We start from the raw sequence: 11,269 nt of genomic DNA, 5'->3' as shown, positions 1-11,269 counted from the left end.
TTTTTTTTCGATTTTTCTTTTTCTTTTTTTTTTTTCTATTTTTTTCTTTTTCCTTTTCTTTTTCTTTTTTTTTTCATTTTTTCATTTTTTTTTGTTGTTTTTTTTTTCGAATCAAACAAAAGAAACGTACCTTGCACAATTTAATTCAAGCATAATGCTTGTTGATCTAATTGAGAAACTTCAATACAAGGTAGAAAAAGCAACAAAATATATCCACACAATGAGTCCAAAAATCTCCTTAAATTGAGGCTCAAAAAGAAGAAAAATGGTTAAGTAGACGGAGAGAATTAGATGGGTAATGGTAAAGGCTCAAACAAAGGTAGCAAATAAAGGTCTTCGGGTAGAGAAAAAGGAAAATGCGAGAATAGAAAAATGGTAAATGGTTTGCCCTTATCATTTTAATGCATAAAATCCCGTAATGTGGCTTCAACATGCATAATAAAGCAAGTTCTAGAATAAACAAACTAGGATTGATATTCACATAACAAAAATAATTAGAGCAAAGTGGTTGCTCATAGGCTCAAATCCTCACAAAGTTGGTAAATTTGCCATCAAATCCTGTACACTCTTCAAATGAATCAACCATCAATAGTGGTGTAGAATGAGAAGAAGGTATGAGTGAGATATAAAAGGAAAGGTAAAAAGGATAATAAGCGAGAAAGATGTATGTAGTAAAAAAAATGAAAGATAAAATGTGAGTGATGAAAAAGTATGATAGAAAAAAAAAATAGATGTAAATAATGTGAGATAGATGGGAAAAGAGTAGTGAGAGATAAAGGAAAAGAAAATTAATAATATATAAAGCATACTAACTCCAAAATCATTTAAGGATGAGTAGAGTGAAAAAAAGATAAGTAGAGTGAAAACAATAATTCCAGACATCAATAATGCAAAAATCCCTCCCCCACACCAAGAACTTACATTGTCCCCAATGTAAGATAATCAAAGCTCACATAAAAATTAAAGCGTAAGGATAAAAGTTTAAGGGCAAAAAGAAACTTCCCTGAATTGTGAGCTTTGATCCACATAACGTCTATGGGCTTGGCGGAAATGGTGGGGTAAATCCCACACTCTCGAAGTATGCGGCCAAATTCTGCTCCATTTTCTCTAACTGTGCTCCATTTTCTCTAACTGAATGCTCAAAGGTGGTGCGGATGTAGAAGGAATAGTTGGCGGGGCAACAGTGTCATCGTCAAACTCGTCATCAGAGGTAGCACCACTCCTAGCATAAAGCTTCTTCGGAAGTTGAGTGGGTCCTGGTTCAGTAAACTGAAATCTCCCCTCCTTGAATTCGACCACACCTGTTCTTTCAAACACAGACATATCCAAAAATTCCTTTTTGCAAGCAGGATGCAAATCATTATTGTCAGGATCAAGCACACATAGGTTTATAGCTAACAGAGTAATGTATGGACCAAGAAATAAAGTCCTATACCGTTTAAGCACACTTTGAAATTGATCCGCTAACCAAAAACCTAAATTAGGCCTCACATCATTTAACATGCACCAGATAAAATAAAATTCAGTTTTAGAGAAAATTCCTGAGTGATCTTTCTTGCCTAAAAAATTATATGCTAAGAATCGATGCACACATTTCAAAACAGGATCACGTAAGAAAGAACTCTTTGATTTACTCGGGTCATAGGCATTGTGATCAACAGATAAATTACGCCAAAGACCATAAGGCTCAAAATTTTCGCTAAAGTCACAAGTTGTTCCTAAATATTCATCACTAGTAGAATAATCATCATCAATGAATCCTAAAGCTAGGTTAAAATCCGTGATAGAGTGTGAAAAATTTCGTCCCATTAACCTAAACTTAATGACATCCGGGGTATGCAAAGTAAAATCATTCGGCATAGTGAATTGAAAAGTAGCATAAAACTCCCTAATCAACTCAACATAACCCAAGCAATCAACATCAACAAACTTACGCAACCCAATCTTATCTATCAAAGAATCAAAATTATCTTTAACATTTAATTTTTCAAGAGTCGGGTAATGAATATACTTAGCTGGAAGTATTTTGCGCGTGGAAATATCTTTGTACCTCTCTTTCTCTTGTTGAGTCGCGAATGCGAGGCACCTTCCGAGATTGGATTCCGCAAGTGGCAAAACACTCATGCCTTTTCCATGATTCGATCTTTGTCTCACGGCTTGGCGTGAATCTGAAATTATGTTCCATGGAACCGTAGTGGGAGCGGCAATCTTAGATTTCTTTGCGACGGGTGTCTTTTTCGACGACTTGGAAGTAGATGCTTTCCTCTTTGGCATTGTTACAATAATTGCACTCACGGATTTCGATTTACCCGGCTGGAATACAGGGCGTAGGCTGGTTGTGTTGCGCTTGCTGCTCGGCTGGAGCTTGTTGCGCGAGTTGGGGCTGGTTGTGCGCGCTGCTGAGGCTTGCTTTGCGGGTGCTGGTTCGTTGCTGTGCTGAGGCTGATTCGTTCTGCTGCTGGTTGCGGTGCGCGATGCTGTGCGCGGCGGCTGGGGCTGATTCGCGCTGCGCGCGCGGGCTGGGGATGCTGGAGCTTGCTGCTGGTTCTGGGCGTACTCGTCTGCTGCTGCTGGTTGCGCGGTGAAGGCTGGAGCTGATGCTGCTGGTTGCGGCTGGAGCTGATGCTGCTGTAAAACGATAATCAACAGTAATTTTTGAATTAGGGATTTGTGAACAGTGATTTTCGATTTTTGGTTATTTTTTATATATAAATAAATATATAAAAGAAAGAAAGGAACGAAAATAAATAAATAAATGATGATTTTCGATTTTTGGTTTTTTTTTTTTTTTTTTTTTTTTTTTAGTGATGAATCACTTTGAGACACTAAAAATTTCAGAAGTACTTTTCTAATAAGTACATGGGCACGCTTTAAAACTTTGAGACATTAAAAATTACAGAAGTACTTATTAGCTAAGACGTGGGCACGCCTTATCAAAAATTTTCTTCAGACCAAAATAAGCAAACTCATTTTTTTCATTTTTTTTTAAAGAAGATAAAACAAAAACCAAAATAAACAAATCATTTGGGTTGCCTCCCAAAAAGCGCCTTTGTTTTATGTCTTTGGCTAGACACATTTATGTATCAATCTCCATAAATAGGATTCTCGAGAGCCAATTCCTCCACAATATTCACCGAAAAACCTTCGTAAAAAGGTTTTAAACGATGACCATTAACCTTAAAGGCTTTATTAGAGATTGGACTCCGAATCTCAACTGCACCATGAGGAAAAACATTAGAAACAATAAAAGGTCCTACCCAACGAGAACGTAATTTACCAGGAAAAAGTTTAAGTTTAGAGTGAAAGAGAAGAACTTTTTGACCAACAGAGAACTCCTTTCTCAAAATCATTCTGTCATGAAATGTCTTCGTCTTTTCCTTGTAAAATCGCGAACTCTCGTAGGATTCATTTCTAATCTCCTCCAACTCTTGCAGCTGCAACTTCCTCTGCTTTCCCGCTTCATCCATCCGCATATTACATTGCTTAACCGCCCAGTATGCTCTGTGCTCAAGTTCTACAGGTAAATGACAAGGCTTACCAAATACTAAACGATAAGGAGACATACCTATAGGAGTTTTGTAAGCGGTGCGATACGCCCATACTGCATCATCTAATCGCAAACTCCAATCCTTTCGATTTGGACTAACTGTCTTTTCAAGAATAGACTTGATTTCTCTGTTTGATATCTCACCTTGTCCACTTGTCTGTGGATGATAGGCGGTAGACACTCGGTGGGTAACATGATATCTTTTGAACAGAGCTTCCACCACTCGATTATAGAAATGAGTGCCTCTATCACTTATCATCGCTCTCGGTACACCAAACCTGGCAAAAATATTAGACTTGACAAAATCTACAACAACTTTAGCATTGTCAGTCCGGGTGGCCTTAGCCTCTACCCACTTAGAAACGTAATCCACTGCTAAAAGAATGTAAGAATTGCCAAAAGATGAGGGAAAAGGTCCCATAAAATCAATGCCCCACACATCGAATATTTCACATACAAGAATAGGGGTAAGTGGCATTTGATTTCTATGACTTAAATTACCAGTCTTTTGACAACTCTCACACGACTTACAAAACATATATGAATCACGAAATAAAGTAGGCCAAAATAAACCACATTCTAACACCTTGGATGCTGTCCTTTTGGGACCAAAATGACCACCACATGCATATGAGTGACAAAATTGAAGAATAGAAGGAATTTCAAACTCAGATACGCACCTTCTGATGACTTGGTCAGAGCAATGTTTCCACAAGTAAGGGTCATCCCAAACATAGTATTTAGCATCGCTCTTAATTTTATCCTTTTGAGCCCTCGTCAGATCACTAGGTAGTGTTCTTGTAACTAAGTAATTGACAATGTCAGCGTACCAAGGAACCATACCTTGAGTTACAAAGAGATGCTCATCTGGAAAATCATCTTTCAAAGGTGCTGCTTCTTCACTCATGGTCAATCTACTAAGGTGGTCTGCAACTAAGTTTTCTGTTCCTTTCTTGTCACGGATCTCCAAGTTGAATTCTTGAAGCAATAGGATCCAGCGGATAAGTCTCGGTTTCGCTTCCTTCTTGGCGAGCAAATATCTGAGAGCTGCATGGTCAGAAAAAATAATCACTTTCGTACCCAATAAATATGAACGGAATTTTTCTAAAGCAAAAACAATAGCTAAAAGTTCTTTTTCCGTTGTTGAGTAATTGCACTGAGCACTATCAAGTGTTCTTGATGTGTAATATATCACATGAGCAGCTCTTCCAACCCTTTGTCCGAGAACAGCACCAACAACATAATTACTGGCGTCGCACATTATCTCAAAAGGGAGGCTCCAGTCTGGTGGCTGTATAATTGGAGCTGAAGTCAACAACTCCTTAAGTTTATCAAATGCTACCTTGCATGCTTCATTAAAATCAAACGTCACATCTTTCTGAAGAAGCTTGCATAAAGGCTGAGCTATCTTCGAAAAATCCTTGATAAATCGTCTATAGAAACTTGCATGACTAAGGAAAGAACGAACTTCCCGCACACATGTGGGATAAGGTAAAGATTTAATAACATCTATTTTAGCTTTATCTACCTCAATTCCTCTAGCAGAGACTACATGACCCAAAATAATGCCTTGATCTACCATAAAATGACATTTTTCATAATTCAAGACAAGGTTTGTTTCAATGCATCTTTCAAGCACTTTCTTCAGATTATAGAGACAATCATCGAAAGAATCAGCATAGACTGTAAAATCGTCCATAAATACCTCTATAGTGTTTTCTACATAGTCTGAAAAAATACTGACCATGCACCTCTGAAAAGTGGCGGGAGCGTTACAAAGACCAAATGGCATACGTCGGTACGCAAAGGTTCCAAAAGGACATGTGAAGGTAGTCTTCTCCTGATCCTCAGGCGCAACTGGTATCTGATGAAAACCTGAATAGCCATCAAGACAACAAAAGTGAGATTTTCCTGCCAACCTTTCAAGCATCTGATCAATAAAAGGAATAGGAAAATGATCCTTCCTAGTGAGTGAATTAAGCTTTCTAAAATCAATACAAACCCTCCACCCATTCTGAACTCGGGTAGGAACTAACTCACCATAAGAATTCTCAACAATTGTTATACCAGTTTTCTTTGGTACCACTTGTACCGGACTTACCCATTTGCTATCCGAAATTGGATAGATTATACCTGCATCAAGTAGTTTTAGAATTTCTTTCTTCACTACTTCCATCATGAGTGGATTCAAACGGCGTTGAGCTTGAATTGAAGGTTTGGCATCTTCCTCCAGCAGTATTCTATGCATGCACGTGGACGGACTTATCCCTTTAATATCTGCAATTGTCCACCCAATAGCCTTTTTGTAATCTCGTAGCACTCTAATAAGTTTCTCTTCCTCTAAAGTACTAAGCTTTGAAGAGATGATCACCGGAAGTGTCTCATCATCTCCTAAAAACATGTACTTTAGATGACTAGGCAATGGTTTAAGCTCTATTTTTGGTGCCTGCAAAATAGATGGAAGAAGTTTTGCATTAGATGAAGGTAATTCATTATTAGACATATGATGAGTTAAAGTTCTCAAAGAATTTAATTCATAAATTGTCTCTTGCAATAGAGAATTTAAAACAAACTCATTTTCATCCGTTTGCAATCCTTTGAGGCCCAAACTATTATTTAAAGCAGCTACCAATGAATCTTCAACATCCAAATAAAACACTTCCTGCACTATAGGGTTAATAACATCCATAGAAAATACCGAATGTTCCTTACTGGGATATTTCATGGCATCATACATATTGAACTCTATAACCTCTCCATCAAACTCCATAGTAAGAGTCCCTTTATGTACATCCATTTTAGTTCTAGCAATCTTAAGAAAAGGTCTTCCTAGCAAAATTGGGACAGAATTAGAGGAGTTATCATCTTCCATATCAAGTACATAAAAATCAGCAGGAAAAACCAACTCATTAACTTGTACTAAGACATCTTCTAATACCCCATCAGGATATGCATTAGACCTATCAGCTAGTTGAATTATCACGCCAGTTTCTTTTAATGCACCAATATTCAAAGACGAATAAATAGAACGAGGCATGACATTAATAGAAGCTCCTAGATCTAACATAGCCTTCTCAACTCTAACACTACCAATTTTGCAAGGGATAGTAAACATACCTGGATCCTTGCACTTGGGAGGTAATTTCTTTTGGAGAACTGCTGAAACATTCTCCCCCATATGAACTCTTTCATCTCCTCTTAATTTTCTCTTGGAGGTGCACAGTTCCTTAAGAAATTTAGCATATCGAGGTATTTGTTTTATAGCATCTAATAAGGGAATATTTACCTCAACCTTGCGAAATGTCTCAAGGATGTCTTTCTCTTGTTCCTCCTTCTTGGATTTTGCAAACCGGCTTGGAAAAGGAGGAGGTATCACAATAGGTAGGGGTTTCGCTCTGGTGGGTTGCGCATCCTAAGATTTAGGCATCAATTCATTCTTTTCAAGCTCATATTCTACATGCTCTGTCACTTTCTTACTAGGCTCTTGCAACTCCTTCCCACTTCTAAGGATGACGGCACTGGCGTTTTGCTTTGGATTCACCTCAGATTGTGAAGGCAATTTCCCAGATACTTGAGACTCTAGACGGCTCATCGTAGTTGCCAATTGACTCACTTGGTTCTCCAAGTTCTGAATGCTTGCTGTAGTTGCCTGCTGAAATTGTTGAGTGTTAGTCGCAAGTGATTTAACAATTTCTTCAAGAGATAAACCTGACTTGGAGTTTGACTGTGGAGGTGTTGGTTGTCTTGGTGGATACTATTGTGGGAATCCTGACGGCCTAACTCCATAGCTGAAGTTGGGATGATCCTTCCATCCCGGATTGTATGTTTGTGCATAAGGATCATACCTCCTCTGAGGCATGCCTGGAAATCCTCCAACTGCATTGGCTTGTTCAGCGGGTTCTTCTTGAAGTGTAGGACACATATCAGTTGAATGACCCATATTGTAACAAATGCCACAAGTCTTCACCTGTTGCACATTACCTACAACAAACTTTTCCACAAGAGAAGTAAGTTTATCTAAACGTTGTTCAACAGAAGAAATATTTACCTCATTCACCGTTCTTGAAGTGGCATCTTGTCTGCTGCCAAATTGTTGTGCATTGGCAGCCATATTTGAGATCAACTCCCTTGCTTGAGTAGGGGTCTTGTTCACCAACACGCCTCCACTAGCAGCATCTATCATACTCCTATCCATCAATGACAGTCCTTCGTAAAAATATTGAATAAGAAGTTGATCAGAAATCTGATGCTGAGGACAGCTGGCACACAATTGTTTGAATCGCTCCCAATACTCATACAAAGTCTCCCCAAGAAGTTGTCTGATCCCACAAATATCTTTTCTGATGTTAGCAGCTCTTGAAGCAGGAAAGTACTTTCGAGGAACTGCTTCTTCAAATCATTCCACGTTGTAATCGATCCAGGAGGCAAGTAGTACAACCAGTCTTTAGCTAGCCCATCTACAGAGAACGGAAAAGCACGCAGCTTAATCTGCTCTTCAGTCACGCCTTGTGGTCTCATACTTGAACACACAACATGAAACTCCTTAAGATGTTTATGAGGATCTTCACCTGCAAAACCATGAAACTTGGGTAATAAATGAATAAGACCAGACTTTAATTCAAAATTTACCTCCAAATCTACATATTGAATGCAGAGTGGTTGTTGATTCAAGTCTGGTTCAGCTAACTCTCTAAGAGTTCTATCTACAGGTGCAGGTCTATCCATCACTTGTTCTTCTGAATCACTAGATGATTCAACTAAATCAGGCACTGTATCTGTTTCAGAAAGCAAAGGCGACGAGGATCGTTGCTTAGCTCGCTTCGTCTGCTGTCTCAGCTGGCGAGCTGTCTTCTCAATTTCAGGATCAAACGAAAGTGAACCTGTACGAGAAGAACGAACCATACACCAAGTAAAACGTAAAAAGGATTAAATAAATGACACCAATCCCCGGCAACGGCGCCAAAATTTGATGGGTGTCGAAGCCAACAAAAATAAATTCCTACTCTAAATAAATTGTGTATAGTGATTGAGCAGGGTCGTGTCCACAGAGATCGGTAATTATTTAAATCCTTTTAAAATGCAAAACATAAAATGGGGGTTTTGTTGACAATAATAAAAATCAAATTAAAATAATAAGAATGCAAATTAAAGTTGTAATTCAAATTGGAGAAAGCTCTGGTTGAAGGAATTAACTCAGCTTGATTCGACTACTGATCATTGATTCAAATATAGATTATTATTACTTATGAATAGACCGGTTATAGCTATTGAGACCCTCTAATAGCCAATCTCTCCTTAACTAGTCGATAACCAAGGTACGACCGTTGGTTATTTCCCTAATCAATGGACAACCCTAGATACGATCATAGGATTTAATCAATTGACAGCCTGAAAAACCAGAGAGACCCAAATCCTAATCAACACATATGATGATTCATTTAAATTAGATTGTTTATTCTCACAACACAACTCTCTGCTATGTTATTTGTCACAAACATTAAATTCTTCATACGATGAATCCTTTAATTGACAATAGATTAAGTTGATAATTAAATAGTGGCCAATTACCTAATTAACAAACATAATCATGAAACTAATTCAGAGAATAAACAAATACCCAAAAAGCAATAAAACAATTAAAGCATAAGAAAGATCTCACAGTAGTGCTGAATCAAAGCTTCATTATCCTTCAACTAGAAAAATAGGTTTAGTTCTTCATAGAGAGAAGAGAAAAATTAAGATCTAGGGTTTATTTCTTTCTCTCCAATCCAAAAATCCCCTCTTTTTCACAATAGATTCCTCCCTTAAATACTCTCTCTCTCTTCTCTTTTAGAATTCTATTTAAAATAAAATCCTAATATCTGAAATATTAAATTCGTAATTACAAAAATAACCAAAAATACAAAACACGTTAAACTAAAACTGCAGGTCCGCAGTTGACAGCACGCGCCCACGCCTTATCAACAAAGTTCTTCTGACGCTCATAATTTCTCCAAGAGAACAATCATCCTTAAACATCATCTTATAGCTCAATTTTATCATCAATCAATAGAATTGCACCTACAAAAGTAAAACACAAGTAAATCACTATTATTAAGTACAAAACATTGATATTAAGGGAAGTAAATAATGCAAAACTAGTGCATAAATTGCACTCTAACAATATATATATTATATCAAGTTTGTAAATGCTATAATATTCCAAAATAATAATCCACAACAAAATGATTACCGTATTATGTGTAAGAACTTTATAGGTATCCTCATGATGCCACAGCCTACTGCGGTTTTCAGGATTAATTGATTCTTGTCGAACAATTTCCCGACCCAATTTTTGTAGTAAATCATGCATTGTTATCTTGCTGTATGAATCAATAACAATGAGAGATTTATCGACGAGAACACTTATTCCTATTTCTGGGTAGAAACCGCTTGCATTAAAGAATTTCATTACCAGATTTACACCCTCGCCTTGAAAGAAACAAGCAACATCAAGGAAAATATTTTTCTCCTTATCGTCCAAACCATCGTAACTTATTTTTAATACCTCTAGGATACTTGGGTGGAGGATACTTTGCAATTTATTTATTGCACTTTCCCAGACTTCTTTTTCCCTTTTATATAGACAGCAACCCAAAACGTTAATAGCTAAAGGAACACCTTGAGCATATTTCATTACCTTGCTTGAAAGTTTCTCGTAACCAACATCAGGATGGTTTCGTTTGAAGGCATGTCGACTAAAAAGCTCAAGAGCGTGATGATACTCTAATGGCCCCATCTCATATATTTTACTCACTCCCCAATTTCTAAGCACTTGTTTATTTCTGGTGGTTATTATGATTCGACTCACAGGCGTCAACCAATCAAGACTTCCAATTATAGATTCTAATTGGTTGAAGCAAGTCACATTATCAAAAACAATCAGAACCTTCATGCGGCTGAGCCTTCTAAAATTGAGACCAATATCAAGACTCACATTTTTATCTTTCAATAAATTTGAAAGAAGTTTTTGTCGCAAGCAAGCTAATCCTCCCGTTTTTTGTGACTCTTCTCTAACATTTTCAAGGAAGCAAGAACCTTCAAAATCGCTAGAGATTTTGTCGAAAGTAGCTCTATCGATTGTTGTTTTGCCTATACCACCAATGCCCCAAATCCCTAAAGCGTAAACATCTTTCGACCCAACACTTAGTAGAGATTCAATTTCCTCAACTCTTGATTCTACTCCAACCAGCTGGCTTTTGTTATCACGCGGCCGAAACACTTCTTCCAGCAGTCTCTTCAAAATGTGATTAACAACTTCATTTACAAGTTCCGACTCACGCCTAGCAAATACATAAAATTAGCCGCGGTAACTTCAAATTAATTAATAGGAGGAATTTGTATTAAATATGAAATAAGGTAGATTGTTAGTTTTCCTATTGAAATTAATATATATCACTATAAGTCTACAATCTCACAATAAATTGATAACTCTTAAGTTACAGGAATATGTGTGATTTTTTTTTTAATGGTGGTATATGAGTGAGAGGTTGAAATTGCTTGAAAAACTACAGAGCACCACTAATTTTGCTATATAAAAATTGTAAAATTCTCGCGCTTTTATTATTAATTATGTCAAAATTATTTTATATGAGCACAAAAGTGGGGAAGTCAGGAAGTCTAGAATTTGATGCTTAAAAATATTAGTATGAGAAATTAAAGGTTTAACTTTTCACCTGATGT

The 11,269-nt window shown here is 37.2% G+C and overlaps 1 non-coding gene across 1 annotated transcript; it reads left to right on the top strand.

Annotated features, from left to right (window-relative positions):
• Positions 1 to 7,788: 7,788 nt before the first annotated feature.
• LOC112100515 lies at positions 7,789 to 7,895 on the top strand. The gene has a single exon (XR_002906883.1). It is a non-coding gene; the product is annotated as a small nucleolar RNA R71 (small nucleolar RNA).
• Positions 7,896 to 11,269: the final 3,374 nt, after the last annotated feature.

The sequence above is a fragment of the Citrus clementina genome, unplaced genomic scaffold, assembly GCF_000493195.1.
Source record: "Citrus clementina cultivar Clemenules unplaced genomic scaffold, Citrus_clementina_v1.0 scaffold_3, whole genome shotgun sequence".
In the NCBI taxonomy this organism is placed as follows: domain Eukaryota; kingdom Viridiplantae; phylum Streptophyta; class Magnoliopsida; order Sapindales; family Rutaceae; genus Citrus; species Citrus x clementina.
This window is presented reverse-complemented; position numbering and strand designations above follow the sequence as displayed.